Source organism: Littorina saxatilis, linkage group LG6, assembly GCF_037325665.1.
Source record: "Littorina saxatilis isolate snail1 linkage group LG6, US_GU_Lsax_2.0, whole genome shotgun sequence".
In the NCBI taxonomy this organism is placed as follows: domain Eukaryota; kingdom Metazoa; phylum Mollusca; class Gastropoda; order Littorinimorpha; family Littorinidae; genus Littorina; species Littorina saxatilis.
In genome coordinates this window covers 26,463,532-26,473,115 of record NC_090250.1, presented here as the reverse complement: position 1 = coordinate 26,473,115, position 9,584 = coordinate 26,463,532, and the positions used below count along the sequence as shown (strand labels likewise).

General features: G+C 36.5%; 1 protein-coding gene across 1 annotated transcript in view; it reads left to right on the top strand.

The window, feature by feature from the left end:
• The window catches only part of LOC138968860 (uncharacterized), a 510,049-nt gene that overhangs the window by 202,862 nt on the left and 297,603 nt on the right, over window positions 1-9,584 (top strand). The window lies entirely within an intron of this gene.

Sequence of the window (9,584 nt, the reverse complement as noted above, 5' to 3'; positions counted from 1 at the left end):
ACTGTATTTGTGTAAGTAATTTTCAGATCTAGGTGTGTGAACTTGAAAATAACTATTTTTAAAAACATATTTGAAACAAGTCGCGTAAGGCGAAATTACTACATTTAGTCAAGCTGTGGAACTCACAGAATGAAATTGAACGTAGTCCGCCGCTAGTGCAAAAGGCAGTGAAAGTGACGAGCCTGTTTGGCGCGGTAGCGGTTGCGCTGTGCTTCATAGCACGCTTTACTGTACCTCTCTTCGTTTTAACTTTCTGAGCGTGTTTTTAATCCAAACATATCATATCTATATGTTTTTGGAATCAGGAACCGACAAGGAATAAGATGAAAGTTTTTTTAAATTGATTTCGAAAATTTAATTTTGATCATAATTTATTTTTTTAATTTTCAGAGCTTGTTTTTAACCCTTACGCTGCCAATCAAAACTTGCGTATGTGCATTCCTGACTGCCAGAGAATATTGGAGTTCGGGGTGTAATAATTCACACAAAATTCTAGTTCCAAACTGGCAGTAGGTAGGTAAGTAAAACCTATGGGAAATTGAACCAAGAATCTGTTTTTAGTGTCTAATCATGGAAATAATAATTAGTTTGGCTTATAATGATGTTTAAATATGAACTTTTGAAAAATCAGTCCGGCGCATCTTCCGGTGCATGTGGATCAAACACAGATGGCTGTTTTGCTCGCTCCAAGAAAGGATTATAATCACTATCATCTACCTGTTTGCAACGAATCGTCCGAAAGAAGATCTCCCCCTTCCCCTGTCAGTATCCATAGTCATTTGCACCCCCTGTAGCGTCAGTCCGGCTTTGTTTTTCCCTACCGTGGCCCGGTCGACTTTCACCGTTTGCCATTTTGACGAGTCGAGATTTCTCTCCCCTATCCTGTCGCCAAGGCCGAAAATAGCCTTCAGACGCAAAACCGCGTCACCATTTATGTTTATTCATGAGAATGAGGTATCCTACCAAGCCATTGGCTGCTATTTTTGTGTCAGCAGTGACATCGCACTTCTGGAAAATCCCGGAACCGTCAAGACGGGTAAACCCGTCCTAAGGCGCTGCGGCTGCACAAGCGCAGGACGGGTATACCCGTCCTAAGGCAGGCAAGTGATTAATCCAAATATAACATATTTATATGTTTTGGGAATCAGAAAATGATGAAGAATAAGATGAACGTAAATTTGAATCGTTTTATTAAAAAAAAAATTTTTTAACAATTTTCAGAGTTTTAAATGACCAAAGTCATTAATTAATTTTTAAGCCACCAAGCTGAAATGCTATACCGAAGTCCGGCCTTCGTCGAAGATTGCTTGGCCAAAATTTCAATCAATTTGATTGAAAAATGAGGGTGTGACAGTGCCGCCTCAACTTTTACAAAAAGCCGGATATGACGTCATCAAAGACATTTATCGAAAAAATGAAAAAAACGTCCGGGGATATCATACCCAGGAACTCTCATGTCAAATTTCATAAAGATCGGTCCAGTAGTTTACTCTGAATCGCTCTACACGCACACACACACACACACACATACACACATACACACATACACCATGACCCTCGTCTCGATTCCCCCTCTATGTTAAAACATTTAGTCAAAACTTGACTAAATGTAAAAAAGTTGCTAAAGAGCAGAACAGTCATAGTGGTTGAACAATAACACGGAGAAATGTTTTATAACAACAGATGATATGTGTATAACATATGGTCCATTTCTTCAACTGGGAGGAAGTCTGTTTGCTTATGGGAGAGTTTTCTCTTCCACTTTCTTTTTTTAATTATTTATTGATTTTGTTATTTTTCATTTAGAACACATGGGAATAGAAAATGCATGAAAGTACTTGAAGTATGCGCAGAACTTGACAACCATTTGGGAACAAAATGGCGTTGTTTGTGTCTTTTTTGTTTGTTAGTGTATGTGTAAAGTATTATATTTATTGTTAAGTATTTGATGTTGGGGAAATGGTGATTAGCTTGTTGATCACTTGTGGGACCATAGAATATTTCATTTTTATTTAACATTATTTTTTAGTAGTTTGGGGTGTGTGTTGTGAGCTGGGTTCTCTGTGTCTCATTAATTGTATGTACATACCATTAATTGTGTGTACAGACAGTAGACATTGCTGTGTCGAAGTGACTTTGATTCAGAGTGTGTGTAGGGATGATAATTATGTGTTTGACTCTACTGTGTGAGATTTTCAAGATGCGTTTCAGAAGTGCATATGTATGTTAGGTGGTTGTGAAAAAGGATTTATGTGAATAGCTATCTACAGCAACTTATTTTTGGAGATGGATTGTTTTGAGCATTTTCATCGGTTGTAAATAACAAGTCATGTCGCTTAGATTGCTTTTGTGATGTCTTATAGTGATAAATACATGATACATATGTACAATTAATGCTTTGCATTTAAAATGCACTAGCAAATCCTTTAGGGGTACACACACGTACAATGTATCGCTCACAACTCTGTGCAGCGAGTGAGCACAAATTCTTGCAACTGAAGATTTGTTGTTGTAAGGATGAGTTTGCTTTGCACAGTCTAATGGTTCATGTTCCTAATGCGAGTGATTCTCGAGTTACACTCAGAGACATTTTAAGAAGTAGCAGTGATAGAATTGGCGTAACTAGCAAGATGTCCGCAAATAGCTTTTGATGGTACTTCTTCAGTCAGAACCATATTTATAAAGATGGATTATGGTATATATATGAGTCATTCTTCACTTATCGTGACAAAAAAGGGGAATTGGCCCCAAAAATCAAACTTGTCATAAGAATAAAACAATTAGTGCCAATCTGAAGACATGTGCATCAACTACCTGAATATGCAAACAGCAAATTGGTAGCTTTGATACCTTAGATAAAAACTCCATTCTCGTCGGGGGGTCATGGTTCTGGTAACCTGCATAATGTTGTGACACTAAAGCATGAAATATACCACTTTTAATCACTCAAGTTGTGTAATAAGCATTGATAGGATAGAAGTACTTCTTTTTCTACCAATATGAACCATGTTTAATGGTAATGAGTGGAACTCGTACGGTTGCAAGGCAGGAAATAGTGTGACGCCATGTGCAGGTTACCAGGCTTCTTTTTTTTTTCACCAAAGACTTGATTTCTTTACACTCATTATCATTGACTATTCACATGATTTCCACACACATACCCTTGCAATGATGCAAACTGTAGAACACAATACAGTCTGTTCTTGAAAGAAAATGTGATAATAAAATAAAAAAGGTAACCTGTGTGATGCGTGACGCCACTGCACAACACAGGTTAAAAAAGACAACAGGGAGAGAAAAGAAAGCAATGAAAGAAAAGTTATGAAAAACAAAAGTATCTGGTAGTTCCTTCTTCTTTAATAATCAGAATTTAAAAAAATTAACACGTTTTCTACAAAAACAACGCTGATCGCTGCGTTTCCCTGCTACCTGCATCACAAGTGACACTGGGAAAATCTGCAGGGATTCGAATGCACTTGTGGTCAATTGACTGATATTAAAAAAATACAGCTTCTTAGTAAAAACAGAGCCTTCAGATAGATTACCTATAGCATGAAAAACACTTCTTGTGAACTTACCGATGCACCCTGTGAAACGAAATGAATGGCGATCAAGCGATGTTTCGGCCGAGTCCAACAAAAACGCACCAAACTAAAGACACAGTTACCTGCGCACACTGGTTCTCGGTTGTGTGACACGTCATCGAATTTGGTTTAGAAAACACACCACGTGACTATTTTTGACCCAAAACGTCATCAAGTTTGGGGTAGAGTTTGATAATGCATGTTTCGGGGCCCTTCACAACATGCCAAGTTGTCGATCACCGAAACAGAACTTGAAAAACAAACTCTGGTAACCTGAGTGACAAACGTGACACCAAGCACAAATCAAGACATTACAAGTCTTTGGAAATATTTTATTTCTTGTTTTTCAATAAAAATGTGAGTGTCTTTCATATGTTTGTCAGTTTTCATTAAAATTTTGTTTGTTCAATAATTGTGTCGTCTGCTTGACCTGAATCTGTGGATAGGAATTTTGTGACGCCACGTGAAGGCAGGTTACCTCCATTTCAAACCCCAATTTTACGGCAAAAAGCAAGCAGAGTAAAGCATTCGAACATACCGCTGATTTATTTTAACCTTGGACAATCACATGCAGTCAATCATTTGGGTTTGGCTATCTTTAAACTAATTGCAATGGGCGATTACAGAAGTAGGGGTACGCATTCCCATTTTCCGACGCCATTTTCAGCACTAAAATCGGAATTCAATCAAAATTAACCACAGTAACAATTATTTTTTTTCCATAGTGCCATTTTCTACCGATGCATTTACATTGATAAAACACGGATATGATGTGATTTTGTTTTTTAATTATCTGAAATTATTGTTTTTTGGCTTTGAACGAGATGTACCGCGATAGTCACGATAAGTGAAGAATGACTCATATATAAACAAAATTAAACCAAATAATAAGCTCCACATGAAGAGGAGGGGCTGTATTGAGAGCAGTTGAACTTGGACACAACTGGGACATATTGGGGAGACGAACTTGTAGATATATTGACAGTCTGAGTTATTTCGTTAAATAAATCCCATTCAAGGTGATTTTGAAAAGCGAGGTGTAAGGCTTGATACTGGCATGTCAGATGGGTACAGGTTTGTATGGGATGTGATAGGTGTATGTGTTCTAATGCATTGGCCCGCTTCTGTGCCGTTGAACAGGCCACAGTGATATGACTGTTATATGCAATTGTTTGCTTGAAGCACCAGTGTGATGTTAGCTTCTCACATTCCAGTGGACGCAGATTAGTCTACACTCCGTTGTGTGTCATTATGACACATTGTGACATTGGCACTATTAGTTCCATTGTTAAAACTTCCATATGATGTACTCTGTTTTGTGTTATAGACACATTGGCACTGTTAGTTTCATTACTTCTATACTCTGTTATGTGTTATTGACACATTTTGACATTGGCACTATTAGTTTCTTCATTGTTAAAACTTCTGTACTCTGTTATGTGTGATCGACACATTTTGACATTGGCACTATTAGTTTCATTGTTAAAACTTCTGTACTCTGTTTTGTGTGATCGACACATTTTGACATTGGCACTATTAGTTCCATTGTTAAAACTTCCATATGATGTACTCTGTTTTGTGTTATAGACACATTGGCACTGTTAGTTTCATTACTTCTACTCTGTTATGTGTTATTGACACATTTTGACATTGGCACTATTAGTTTCTTCATTGTTAAAACTTCTGTACTCTGTTATGTGTGATCGACACATTTTGACATTGGCACTATTAGTTTCATTGTTAAAACTTCTGTACTCTGTTATGTGTTATTGACACATTTTGACATTGGCACTATTAGTTTCTTCATTGTTAAAACTTCTGTACTCTGTTTTGTGTGATCGACACATTTTGACATTGGCACTATTAGTATTAGTTTCATTGTTGAAACTTCTGTACTCTGTTTTGTGTGATCGACACATTTTGACGTTGGCACTATTAGTTTCATTGTTAAAATTTCTACATGTATACTCTGTTTTGTGTTGTAGACACAGTTTGTCATTTACGCTATTAGTGTCATTGTTAAAGCGTCAGTTGTATTTTGATAAATGTCTATCTGTTGCGCACTATAAAGTTTGGTTTTGGGTACAGAAAATCCTTTTGATTCTCTTCATAGCACATTTCAGACATTGTTGAAACTTTTTCCTAGTGCAGGGAAAGAGAAAGCAATTCTTGACTTGTGACTACAATTAATGTTTGAAAACTTTTAACAATTGCAAAAAAATACACTTCCTTTTACCTTGTGTTAGTGGATGAGAACATCAAATGTTGTGTTACAGTCTTCAGAAGTTTTTAAATCAAGGATGATCATTAAATTGTTAAATTTGACAGCTTTCAATGTACACTGGGTGCAAACTTTACCTCCCCATAATATGTGTTGTATGTGGGAACACCTTTGTTTTTGCAAAAGTTTCCATGAAAAGTAAATCCTACAGTTTCTATGACATGCATATTGATGTCTGCACTGTTCCGAAATGCAAATCATGGAACACATTTCCCTGCGTTTTGTATCTGAAGATCTCTTTCTACCAACAAATTATTATCAGATGTTGTCACCTGAAGCACTTGAATTGCATTGTGGTCAGTTTTGTGAAAACTGAAAGGAGAGATTTGACTGTTCAATTCATTACAACCCAATGTTACTGAATGATAGGTTGAGACTGATCGGCTTATGTCTTCCATTTGTATCTGTGCTTTTTTTAGTAGTGCTTTTGACTACGCTCATATTGATGCATGTGCCACATTAAAAAAAAAAAATGTTTGTGTGTCACAGCTTTTTAGCTTCTCAGATTAGCTTGACTTTTGTGTTAATTTGAAAGCCACAACCTGTGTAACACTGTATGTTCTGTATTGCATCTGGTACAAAATGTAAGCATTCTGTCAATGGTAAATCTGCCACATTTAAGTTATACTGTGAGTCACTGTTCTGCTTTTTCTACAAACACACCAGAAAACAGACTGTCTAATTTTTTAAACAAAATCTGATCTGTCAAGAATCCAATCATATGGCTGCCCAGGCGCAGTCATACATGATATATTGACTCTTTGCGTATTGTGTTTTCAATAACAAACATGCCAACAACTTACCTTTCTTGTTGTTTTTTTCTCGCAGTTTTTGTTTTTCTTGAAACAGCGATCCTTGCTGTGATTGAATGGATTAAGTGCTGAAAACGTTGCAAAATATGTCCGTGTGATAAATTTTCTTTTTGTACTCAACTGGGACTTGCAGAGTGTTGGTTTAAATCCAGGAACAAAGAGACTGCCAACGTTTTAAAATTCAGAATCCAATAGTGATTGTAAGGTATTGTTTTGTCAATACAAACCTTGAGTGTTGGTTAGCTTGGAATAGCAGTCATCACTGTGTTACCAAAAACATAACAGTGTTTTGTAGAAACAGCTTGAATGTCCATTTCATTTCCAATGTTGTTGCAAATAATAATAATAATAAATACAGGGAGTATGACCTGTTCAGTATGTTGCTTTTACATTTTGTTCTTTAGTTGACATAGCAAGATTTACAAAAAGTAAAAGGAATATTTATGAACTATTTGTATTTCAAACCCGTATTTCAAAAATGTTTGAATTATAATTATTATTTCAGTTTTAAAAAAACATGAAATCTTCCTTCTACACTTACACAGGCATGAAATCACAGCAGTTTGCTTGACTGTCAAACTGGAATGTATGCCTCCTTTTTTCAAGGAGTTGAAATCCATTTCTTCACTGTCTCATTTTCAACATTTGCAAGTTTTAACAGATGCATTGTGCATTTCACAATACAGTTTTTGTTTTGGCCAATTGTTCAGTGAAGTAATGTCTGTTCAATATTTGGCACCACATGTAAATGGTTAAATAAAACTGTCATTGTAACAGTTGCATTTATTTGATGAGTAAGCTATGCTGCAATTGACTACATGCTTTCATGGTTTGGTCTGTTAATTTAATTAAAATCTTTGTATTTCCCGCAGTGGGGCACTGCGGTTATGAAATTAAAGGCCCCTCCTGTTTTTGGAACCGCAGGAGCTTTCTAGTTTGCTGTTAGGTAGATTTTTGGTTCCTCTTTCCTGTCATGCTCTCTTTTTCTTCATGAATTCTTTTCTTTTTTCTGCCTTCTTGCTCATTCACCTGTATTTTTTCCAAAACTCTCTTCTCTTGCCGCTTGTCTCGCGATTCATGTATAGTTTAATCTGTTAGTGTTCTGATGTAAGTCCAGCAGTAGATAGGTTAAGCCTATTTTAACATACTGGAAACTGGTAATCTTCCAGTAGGTATTAATTTAGTTTTACTAAAGCCTGCTGGGACACAAGTAATGGGTTAGTGCATTTGTAAACAGGAATCGCTTGACAAGTGGCCCCCTTCATCCCCCCCTTCCTCGTCCTGATATGGCTCTGCGTAGTCGGCTGGACGTTAAGCAACAAATAAACAAACAAACAATCTTTGTATTTATTCAGCCAGTATTGAGTGTTTATTCTCCAGTTTTCTGCAGTTTGTAATTATACTTTCTTCATGTGTGCCAACATAATGATCGTTTGAAAGTGAAACTTACTGATGCATGATTCAAAATTGCCACATTATTTCCTTTTGTTTTTTTGTCTTCTTTTTTATTTATTTGTAACAAGTTCTCCCTTTTTTTTTAAATTAACAGAATTGATGTTTTTGTTTGCATTGTTTTCTTATTTTGTGGGTATTGACTGAACTTCAATCACTTACAGTATAATGTATTGCATCCAGCATTTACCGTGTCAAAGTCAGCCTAACTTTTATGTTGGTTTGCATTTTTGCTTGTGTCCGCATAAACAACGCATCCATGACAGTTTGGCAGGTTTTGTTTCAGCGTTCAGAACTCATAGCTGCATGCACATTTTTAGCTATCATTAAGTATACTTTTGTACTTATGAACATGTGCACAATGCTTTTGAGATTATTAGAATATTGTCTTGTGTTAATTATTGCACAACTTCAGTCACAGTCAGTTTGTGTCTTCTGTTTAATGATTCATTCTGCCTTTGTGTTTCTAATTTGTTGCTTAAATAGCTACATCCGCAGTGGGGCACTGCGGTTATGAAATTAAAGGCCCCTCCTGTTTTTGGAACCGCAGGAGCTTTCTAGTTTGCTGTTAGGTAGATTTTTGGTTCCTCTTTCCTGTCATGCTCTCTTTTTCTTCATGAATTCTTTTCTTTTTTCTGCCTTCTTGCTCATTCACCTGTATTTTTTCCAAAAATCTCTTCTCTTGCCGCTTGTCTCGCGATTCATGTATAGTTTAATCTGTTAGTGTTCTGATGTAAGTCCAGCAGTAGATAGGTTAAGCCTATTTTAACACACTGGAAACTGGTAATCTTCCAGTAGGTATTAATTTAGTTTTACTAAAGCCTGCTGGGACACAAGTAATGGGTTAGTGCATTTGTAAACAGGAATCGCTTGACAAGTGGCCCCCTTCATCCCCCCCTTCCTCGTCCTGATATGGCTCTGCGTAGTCGGCTGGACGTTAAGCAACAAATAAACAAACAAACAAAATAGCTACATAAATGTACAAGTGAACCTCTCTGTAACCTTCTTATGTTTATTACAAGAAAAGATTTTATTCTTTGATATCAGTTTGCTCAGTGTTTATACATTTGCTGTTGTTGCACTGTTTCAGTCAGTGTTTCAGATGTTAAGAAAAATCCCAGCATTTGATAACTGGCTTCAGCAGTTTTGTTTAATATGGTCTCAGAGTGCGATTTGAAAAAGGGGTAACAATATGAAGCACCAGTATTTGTTTAATGAACAAAAGAGCTCTTAGTTATATTTGGAGTCTCATTATAGTTGAAGTATTGTTACACAGAGGTTTACTTCGCTGCAAGGAGTTAGTAGCTTTATTGAATATTGGACCCTGTTTTGGGACACGTGGGTAGCAGTATGAAGCACCAGTATTTGTTGACCAAACACAAGGCCTCTTGGTTATATTTGGAGTCTTGTTCAGACCTGGGATTCCATACGATTTTGCTGTATTGTGTATGCTTG